The following is a 10,228-nucleotide window of genomic DNA, read 5'->3' as shown; positions in this document are numbered from 1 at the left end:
GAAGCTAACATAACTATATCAAGAAAAAAATAAAAGAATAAATTTATAAAAATCATAAGATATAAAAAACATAGAATATGTATGTTTTATTAGCATAACAAACCGATGGGCCTTATGTAGCAACCAAAGTGATTAAAAGTGATCATTAACTTTAAAACTAATATTAGGTAAACAAAGATGTATACAAATATGTATATAGGCTATTAACTACTATTTAAACTGCTCAGTGGATAGAGATTGAGGTACAATAAAGACATTCAAAGGTTGGGAGTATGGGTAGATAAAAATTTTCCATTTTAAATTTCCTTTAATGCAGCACTACTATTTTTTAGCAAGGCATATATTTAAAGCAGAGAATATTAATAAGTATACTAGATTTTAAATCACTGAAAGTTAATGTTACTTTATAATTGAAATATGGATTATTCAGCAATATCTAAAAATATTTTAAAAATACAAAATCCCCCAAATCAATGGCACGTAATTTACAAAAAAATCTTACAAACATCAAAGAGCAAACATAAAACAAAAATACATATGAAAAAAATATAGAATATGTTTCTGCACAATTTAAGGATACATGTCTAACAGACAAATGGCTTATTTAAAATATGACATGGTCTCAATCCAAAAATCTACCTGGAAATTTCCTCCCTCACTCCAAACTCCTTAAAGAAGAATTAAATAATTTTGGAATTAGGCAGTGGGAGTAAAAAAGCCTGTTACTCTGCCTTGACACTGGAGACAAAGATGAAGGTGAGTATCTTTTCCCCTTCTCTGAGTCCTACGTAAGGAGCCACAGGACTAGAAAGAGGTTCTAACCTCAAATTTCAATTCTGGAAAGTAAATATCATTTACTAGAGCCACTATTCAAATGACCAACTTAATTTTCTTCTGCACATGCTAATTTTATATAAACCTAACAATGTTAAATTATTTTTAAAATAAGTTTTAAAAATTCAACTCTGTAACTCTTCCTTTATGGTTCCTTGATTAGAGTCTAAAAGTAGTAGGAGGGCCACAGCCCGTTTGGCTCAGTGGATAGAGCATCGGCCCACAGACTGAGGGTCCCGTGTTTGATTCCGGTCAAGGGCATGTACCTCGGTTGCAGGCTTGAGGCAACCAATCTATGTTTCTCTCTCTGTCTCTCCCCTCCACTCTCTCTAAAACTCAATGGGAAAATAAAAAAATTATTTAAAAGAATAAATAAGTAAATAAATAAAAGCAGTAGGAGGAAAATAAGAATGACAAATATTTCAGGAGTGGGAAAAGGAAGAATAAAAGTACTACTGATACACTTAGGACTCCAAGATCATGAGAAGCATACATGGCTTTAGATATAGTTATACTTAGTGCTGTGCTAACTCATAAATTTCATGCTAATGTTAGAAATAAGGTGAGCCTCAGGGTTAGGGGTCCTGGTAGAACATAAAGGATACTTGGGAGTCAGACAACAAGGCAATATCTTTACTTCCTCAGGAAGGTGTGCAATCAACAAAGAGGCTGGTAAGCAAGCACACCCAGCAGACTGATTTTATCTCTGATGCAGTCTGCCCCCTACCCTGATTGGCTAAAGCTTGGGTTCACATTCTTGAGTGATTGGCTAATTCAAAGGCCAGGGAGGGGTTGATATTTGCATTCCTGTTAAAGAAACGAAACCTCAACTTCTTAAATGGTGGCCTCCTGGTGAACTGCAAGTCATGCAAGTTAAAAATGGTGGCTGTCTCTCAAAATGGCTGTGCTTAAGCTAAGGAAGTTCCTTCTTTAACAGAAAAGATTACAGTGTGAGAATTATGAGAAAAGGTTGATTTTCATAATTCTCACACTAGCAGCCTAAGAAAGTAGACAAATGTAGAGCTAAATAATATAAAGAGACCACTTTCAGCTCCAGCCATATGTATTGCACTACTGGGCAAAACATTTGAGTTTCCATTTTGTTTTTATTTGACATGAGCTGGTCAATATCTTCTCTTGTCATAGAATCTTTTGGAAATACTTCCAGAAATATTTTGTTTTCATAACAGAATTATAGAATTTATTCTTTTGTCATAGAATTTTTGGAAAATCTTTTGGAAATATTTTGTTCTCATAACAGAATTATAGAATTTATTCCTGTTTTATAGCCCTTAAAATGTGGTTATTGCTATGAAGTAACTACATTTTTTATTTCACGTAATTGTAATTAATGTAAGCTTTGATTTAAATAGTCACACTGGCTAGTAGTGACCATATAGGGAAGCACAAATCTAAATACTAGCTCAGAAGACTTGTGAGTGGCCTACAGGGAGGGAGGGGCTTGAGTGATTTAGAATAAACAAACTAGTCCAGCCATGATACCAACTCACACATAATTGCAATTGCCTATCAGCACTTTTGATTGTACCCAAACCTGGTACAGCACAGAAAAGGAAGGGTTACAACTAGAAGTAAATCAAGCCCTTTACTGGTGATTTCACATTTTCTTGCTGCACAGGTCAACCAGAAGATCACTCACTGGCTATTTACATTTCCATGTGAAAACAACAGACAATTTACAGTGAGCTATAAATATACTGGAGGACATTTGAAACCACTAGAAACCAGGTAATCAATCTGCCTTGCTGGCACAAATTTAGTGAGCAAATTCTCACAGAGTGTGCTATCTTTGCAGGGTTTTTTATGTTCTACTCACTGTCTGGCTGAATTATACACTCCTATACAGGAAGTAAATCTCCCTTTAAATGCACAACAAAAATAGAATGATTTAGAATTTGAGAAACTGTAATACTCACCTAGAGCCATGGTTGGCAAACTGCGGCTCGCGAGCCACATGCGGCTCTTTGGCCCCTTGAGTGTGGCTCTTCCTAAGCCTTAGGAGTACCCTAATTAAGTTAATAACAATGTACCTACCCATATAGTTTAAGTTAAAAAAATTTGGCTCTCAAAAGAAATTTCAATCGTTGTACTGTTGATATTTGGCTCTGTTGACTAATGAGTTTGCTGACCACTGACCTAGAACATTGTCAACAAACGCCATGTGGTTTTGGTTTTTAATTTAAATTTTTAGATTTCATGTGCACTTTATCTAGGTATCTGGATGTTAATATTTTGAGGAGTGGGGAATTTCATAAAATTTTTATTTATTTGATTTTTTAAAAAATTCATTTTATTTAAAATTTAAATTTTGTATTAAGGTAATTCTACAATTACCTCATGTATCCACCACTATGATCAAGATTTTGAACAGTTCCAACATCACAAAATTCACATGCGGTTGTAAGAAACAATACAGACATATCTCATCTAATATTTTCCCAGTTTTCCTCAAGGTAAGATTTTACAAAACCATAATATTGATAAATATAAAAGGCTAATATGCTAAATGTCCCTCAGCCTGTCTGACCATTCACTATGACATGTACTGACCACCAGGGGGCAGGTGTTCAATGCAGGAGCTGCTGAGCTGCAGTAACTTGGCAGCGGTGGTTCTCGGGTGACACACCCTGAAACTAGAGAGGTGGGAGCCCAATTCCTCGTGGGGCTGTGCAATTCCACCTTTAGCTGTGGGTTATGTTGTTGCTGGGGCACTGTGGGCCCCAAATCTGGTTTACTGCACACTTGCATTTGCGTTCCACACCCTGTACAACAGCAACTTTACAGAGTGCCCTCTTGCACTCTGGGACCCCTCAGGGGATATCAGAGAGTTGGTTTGGGCCCGATCCCTGCAGACAAGGCTGAGGAACCCCACCTGCCAGAGGGACCCTGCTCTCTCCACAGAGGCCAGGGAGGGACTGCATGAGGTTGGCTCCAGGGCATGTCCAGCCCATTTTGCCCAGTCCCGCCCCACCTGACACCTAATTAATTTCCTTTCAATGTGCACGAATCCATGTACTGGGTCACTAGTAATAATATAACCAGCATGTTGACATTGATATAATACATTGATATTCAGGATGCCATTTTACCAATACTCATTGGTGTGTGCAAATGTATGTGTATTCAGGTCTGTATAATTCTATCACTTGTGTTGGTTCATGTATCCACCACTATGATCAAGATTTTGAACAGTTCCAACATCACAAAGATCCCTTCTCTTGCCCTTTTAGAACCACACACATCTCTCTTCAGCCTCACCTCCATATGTAAACAGTGGTATGTCCTCCATTTCTAAAATGTTATTGTAATCATGTTATATAAAGGTATCATACACTATGTAAGTTTTTCGGATGGACTTATGTCACTCACCATAATCCTCTGGATACTTTCTAAGTTGATCCATATACAAATAGTTAATTCCTTTTCATTGCTGAGTAGTAGTCCATGGTATGGATATATCACAACTTATGTAACTATTTTCCTATTGAAGGGCATCTGGACCATTTCCAGTTTTTTAATATTATGAATAAGCTGCTGTGAATATTCATTTTTTGTGTGAATATAAGTTTGAATTTCTCCAGGGTGAATGCCTATGAGAACAATTACATGTTTAGTTTAATAAGTATGGTAGTTACATGTTTAGTTTAATAAGAAAATGTCAAACTTTTCCAGAGTGACTGTGCTATTTATATTCACACCAGAAATTTATGAATGATCCAGTTGCTCTACATCTTCACTAACATTTAATGTTGTCATAATTTTTTATCTTAGAAGGTGATGATTTAGTCATCTGTCATCAACCAGCTCACCATCGCATACACACACCATCTTCGTGATACAGCTATATCATAATTTTGTTTGCATCAATATTCTACTTTTATATTATTATATCAATAACACTTTGAAGCCATGTAATGTTTTATTATTTTTATTTCCATGCATAACTTTTTTTTCCAAGCACTTCATATTTTTTTTATGGTTTTTAGTTTATTTTTATGTGTTTATAACTAAAGTATGCTCCCAGACCTTTCTCAATTGTATAAATCATTTCTCAACACATTCATACTCATAAAGCATCCCATCCATTCAATCTTCTTGGCGATGTCTCCCCTGTAGCCTTCTTCTGACCTGCTCCAATCTTCATTGGTTGCTTGTTAAGTCTGTTGCAGATTTCAGTAGTTGCATCGGAGACCATATGCCCTGTAGGCCTAAAATATTTAATATCTGGTCATTTATAAAAATTTTGTGCACATATCTTCTAAGAGATTTTTTTCAATTTTGTCTTCCAAATTTTGCACTGAATTTCTCATTTTCAATTTCCGTAAGTTCTATTTACAGCATCCTGTTCTTAAATCATGGCTATAATGTTTTCTATTATTTTTCTGGAGATGTAAACAATCTTTTCACAATCATCAATAGAAAATAGTATAGCCATGAATTAAGGACAAGGTGCTACAAAAAGAACTAATGGAAGTTGAAAATATGAACACAGATATAAGAAATTTAGTCTATCGCCACTGTCTTCAGTTGGATGCCCTATTTCCTGAATACTGTCTTTCTTTTGCTTAGCCTTACTGAGGAGGAACACATTATTTCAGGTAGTTTTCTGGGAAAGGGGCTCAGGAGATGAAGTTTTGAGGCCTTGATTATCAGAAAAGACCATTAATTTATCCACACATTTTTTTAAAAAGTATATTTTTTATTGATTTAAGAGAGGAAGGGAGAGGGAAAAAGAAATGGAGACATGAATGATGAGAGAGAATTATTGATCAGTTGCCTCCTGCATGCCCCACACTGGGGATCAAGCCCGCAACCCAGGCATGTGCCCTTGACAGGAATCGAACTTGGGACCCGTTAGTCCACAGGCCGACGCTCTATCCACTGAGCAAAACCAGCTAGGGCTATCCATACATTTAATCAATAATTTAATTTCACATAGGTTAAATAAATTTTTTTCTTAAGTCTTGAAACCATTGCTGCAACATTTTCTACCATCTAAGATTCTGCTGAAGAAGAACAAAACTATTTTGATTTCTTATTCTTTGCATATGTACCTCCCTGCCCCTTTTTTGCTTGCCCCTTTGGAAACTCTTGAGGTTTTTCTCTTTACCCCTTTTCTTTGAAATTTTTACATTTTTACCATTTCATAGATGTGTTTGGATCTATGGTATTGAATAATAAGGGGACTTTTCAACCAGGAAAATCATATTCTTAAATTCCATAAAATTTTCTTGACTTCTTTTATTGTTTTTTTTTTAATTTTGCTTTTATATTTCTGGAACACTTATTATTTGGCTATTGTGCATCTGGATGTCTTCCAAACTTTTCATGTTTTTCTCCCCCCCACACTTTTTTTTTTTTTACCATCCCTTGGGCTTTTTAAGTATCTTCTAGGTTAGGGGTTAGCAAACTATGGCCCATGGTATTGCCACCCATCTTTCTAAATAAAGTTTTATAGGAAACCAGCCATATCCATTCTGTTAAAAGTGCAGATTTCAGTAGTTGCATCGGAGACCATATGCCCTGTAGGCCTAAAATATTTAATATCTGGTCATTTATAAAAAGTTTGTGCACATATCTTCTAAGATTTTTTCAATTTTGTCTTCCAAATTTTGCACTGAATTTCTCATTTTCAATTTCCGTAAGTTCTATTTATAGCATCCTGTTCTTAAATCATGGCTATAATGTTTTCTATTATCTTTCTGGAGATGTAAACAATCTTTTCTCTCTTCTTAAGATTTTATCTTCTAATATGGTCTCTCCTTTTATTTGCTTATGCCTTATTTCTTTGGTCTCTGTAATGTTAGCATTTTTAATCAGATGATAGGAGAACCTTGACAACTTGCTCATATTTAAGAATGCGGCACTAAAATGCTGAAAATTTGTACACAAAAGTGCACAAATTTTTAAACTGTCAGCTTTCCAGATCAGCTATTTAGTAAGAGTCTTTCCTTAGGGAAATGCTATATATACCCAAATAATGTGCAATGTTGGTGCCCTTATGTAGTTTCCCTTAGATTACTCAGATTCTTTCCAGCTGTTATAAGCTTAGCTGCCATGATATCTAAATGAAGTAAGAGGGCTGAGAGGTTTTAACATTCAGCATCTAACTTTTAACTTAATTCCCTTGTTTTTAGTATAGTACTCCTTCCTCAACAATGCCTGGTGTCCCTCAATCCAGAATATCTCTGTATTATATTCCTCTGAAAATAAATATGCAATATTAGACATGAATAGTAATAAGGGTCAAGAAATCTAAATCTTATAAACTCTAGATTTAGACAAATTGATAGACTATATATCTTATTGCCTTATTTTATTTTACCAAGAAATTTGCTAAATCATTTTTCTATAATATTAATAGATTTGTCCACGTTTTTACCCAAGTTTTAAAATTACAATATGTTAAGCCTGAGTGATGCTACCAGTATCATCCTAAATCAGGATAGATTTGATTCCAGGTATCAGAAAACTCAACATACTAAACAAATAAAAGGCATTTTTGACCCAAGTAACTAAGAGTCCAGCTATCATGTGAGCCTAGTTTTTATTTGATTCAATAAAGATTACAGTAACTATGTGTACCATATTTCAGCTCCAGCTTCATGATGTCAACTGCATCTTTAGACTGGCTTTCTTCTTGGTGGCAACATGGCTACAGCAATTCCAGTCAGCACATCCACTCACCCCAACATCCAGAAGGGAAGAATGATAATCCCTTCTGGCTCTTCTTTCAAAATAGCACAGACATCTTATTCCAAGAGCCCCTCAGCATACCACTAGTTGAAACTCAGTGACCCAAATAGAGTCCTAAACCGATCTTGTTAACTAGGCGTATATCACACATTAATTGACTTTCGTTGGGATACCTGAATCAGTTACTTTGACAACCAAGCAGGATAATCCTGACTGGTTTATACCAAGAACTGTCTACTCCTAGAGCTTGAGACAGGTTCAATCCCTCCCAAAACATGTAATTTTTATCACAGTAGCACAGTGGGGTAGAGGGAAATGTATATTTGGAGTAATGACATTATTCACCTCATTCTCCATCTTTCTCCAAGAAAACAATATAGGTAGACTTTTTAATATCCTTTTTGCCAATAATTGATAGAACAAATAGCCAGAAATATAGTAAGGGTATAAAAGACCTGAAGAAAGATATCTGCCAACTTGTACTAATTGACATTTATAGAACACTCCAGCCAAAAAGAGCAGACTGTTCATTTTTTCCATGTGCAAGTGGAACATTTACCAAGATAGGCCATATTATGAGTCATAAAATAAGTCTTATTCAATTTAAAGGATCCTTGTCATTAAAGTACATCCTCTGACTGCATAGAAATTAAATTAAAAATAAGTAATAAAAAAGTCTTAAAACTCTCCAAATATTTGAAAACTAAGCAATATACTTCTATATACGTGATGTATCAAAGAAGAAATCAAAAGAGAAAGAAGTATTTTGGTCTTTATGAAAATAAAGAATTACTATACTTGTGTAATGTAGCTAAAACAGTATTTAGTGGGACATTTATAGTATTAAATTCTTACATTACAAAAAAACTCAAATCTCAAAGCAATTTCTTCAGCTTCCACCTTAAGAAATTAGAAATTAAAAGCCAATGAATCACAAAATAAGCAGAAGAAAGGAGATAGTAAATATCAGAACAGAAGTCAATGGAACTTAAAAGATTTAAAAAAAAGAAAATGAGTGAAATTAAAAGTTGATTATTTGACATGCTCAATAAAATTGATAAATTTGTATCCAAGCTCATCATAGAAAAGGCACAAATTTCCAATGTCAAGAATTAGAGGGGTGCCCTGGCTAGTGTGGCTCAGTTGGTTGGGTGTCATCCCTTGCAATGAAGGGTTACTGGCTCGAATCCTGGTCAGGGCACATGCCAGGGTTGTGGGCTCCATCCCCAGTAGGGAGTGTGCAGGAGGAAGCTGACTGATGTTGCACTTTTACATCAATATTTCTCTCTTCTCTCTTCTTCTCTCTCTAAAAATAAATAAACTATTCTTTAAAAAAATAGAATGTGAGAGGTGGCATAACTATGAACTCCATAGATACTAATATATGGGGTTATTACAAACAACTTTATGATAATACATTTATTAACCTATATGATTTTATAAAAAGTTCTGAAAGATAGAAACTACCAAAGCTCACCCCCCAAAAATATAATCTCAGTAACCCTATATCTGTTAAAGAAATGAATTTGAAGCTTCCCACAATGAAAACCCCAGGCTAATATGCCTTCCCTGGTGAATTCTCAGACGTTTAAAGAAGAAATAAAACCCATGTCAGTAATACCAATTATACAAATACCAATTATACAAAAAAAAATTATACAGGATTCGTGCACTGGTGGGGGGTGTTGCCTGCGGGCATTGGCCTGCTGTGGGAGCACTGCTCATCCCACTCAGAGAGTGGGTGTGGACCTGCCCTCTGAGCGTCTGCTCCCTGGTCTGGTATCTTTCCAGAGCTGGAGCACTGGCCTCTCCAGGGGACCTGGTCAGGGCCGGGCCCAGGGACAATAGCACTGAGAGGCAGAGGAGTAGACCTCAGTCCCATGGTGGCCATGAACCCACCTCCCCGCCTCCAGGGTCAGCTCTGTGAGCCTGCTGGCAGCTCTGCATAGCCTGTGGGCTTCTAGAGGAGGTGGCAGGGAGTGAGGAGGAGGAGCCTGGGGAGAGGAGGTGACGATCACAGCCTGGGTCCCTGCCTATTGGCCTGGGGTTCGCAGCAGGAGCAGCCGCTTACCCCGGTCAGCGAAGCAGTGCTCCCACTGTGTAGCACACTGACCACCAGGGGGGCAGCTCCTGTGTTGAGTGTCTGCCCCCTCCTGTTCAGTGCGCTTCATAGCGACTGGTTAATAGGTCGTTCTGTTCGTTCTGCCATTCGGTAGCTCAATCACTAAGCTTTTATTATATAGGACTACAGGCCCAGTGCATGAAAATTTGTGCACTGAAGGGGGTCCCTCAGCCTGGCCTGCCCCCTCTCACTGTCTGGGAACCTACTGATGGCTTAGGCCCTCTCCCAAGGCACAGTCTGGCCTTCCTATGTGGGAGGCGACCTGGCTGATCAAGGGAAGGCAAAACCCCCATCATGTCTCTGCTGCAGCCACTGCTGGCCACTGGGGCTTGCCTGAGCCTCAGGCAGTCACTGCGGCTTTGTCCAGAAGGACATCTGGAAGATGTCCACTCTAATTAGCATATTACCCTTTTATTAGTATAGATATCTTTCAGCAAAATGTAGCAGAGGGGATACTTTTTTTTTAGAGAGAGAGGGGAAGAGAGAGAGAGGGAGAGAGAGAGAGAGAGAGAGAGAGAGAGAGAGAGAGAGAAACATTACCGTATTTGCGGGCGT

This window comes from Myotis davidii, unplaced genomic scaffold (assembly GCF_000327345.1).
Source record: "Myotis davidii unplaced genomic scaffold, ASM32734v1 scaffold1107, whole genome shotgun sequence".
NCBI classification, from domain to species: domain Eukaryota; kingdom Metazoa; phylum Chordata; class Mammalia; order Chiroptera; family Vespertilionidae; genus Myotis; species Myotis davidii.
This window is presented reverse-complemented; position numbering follows the sequence as displayed.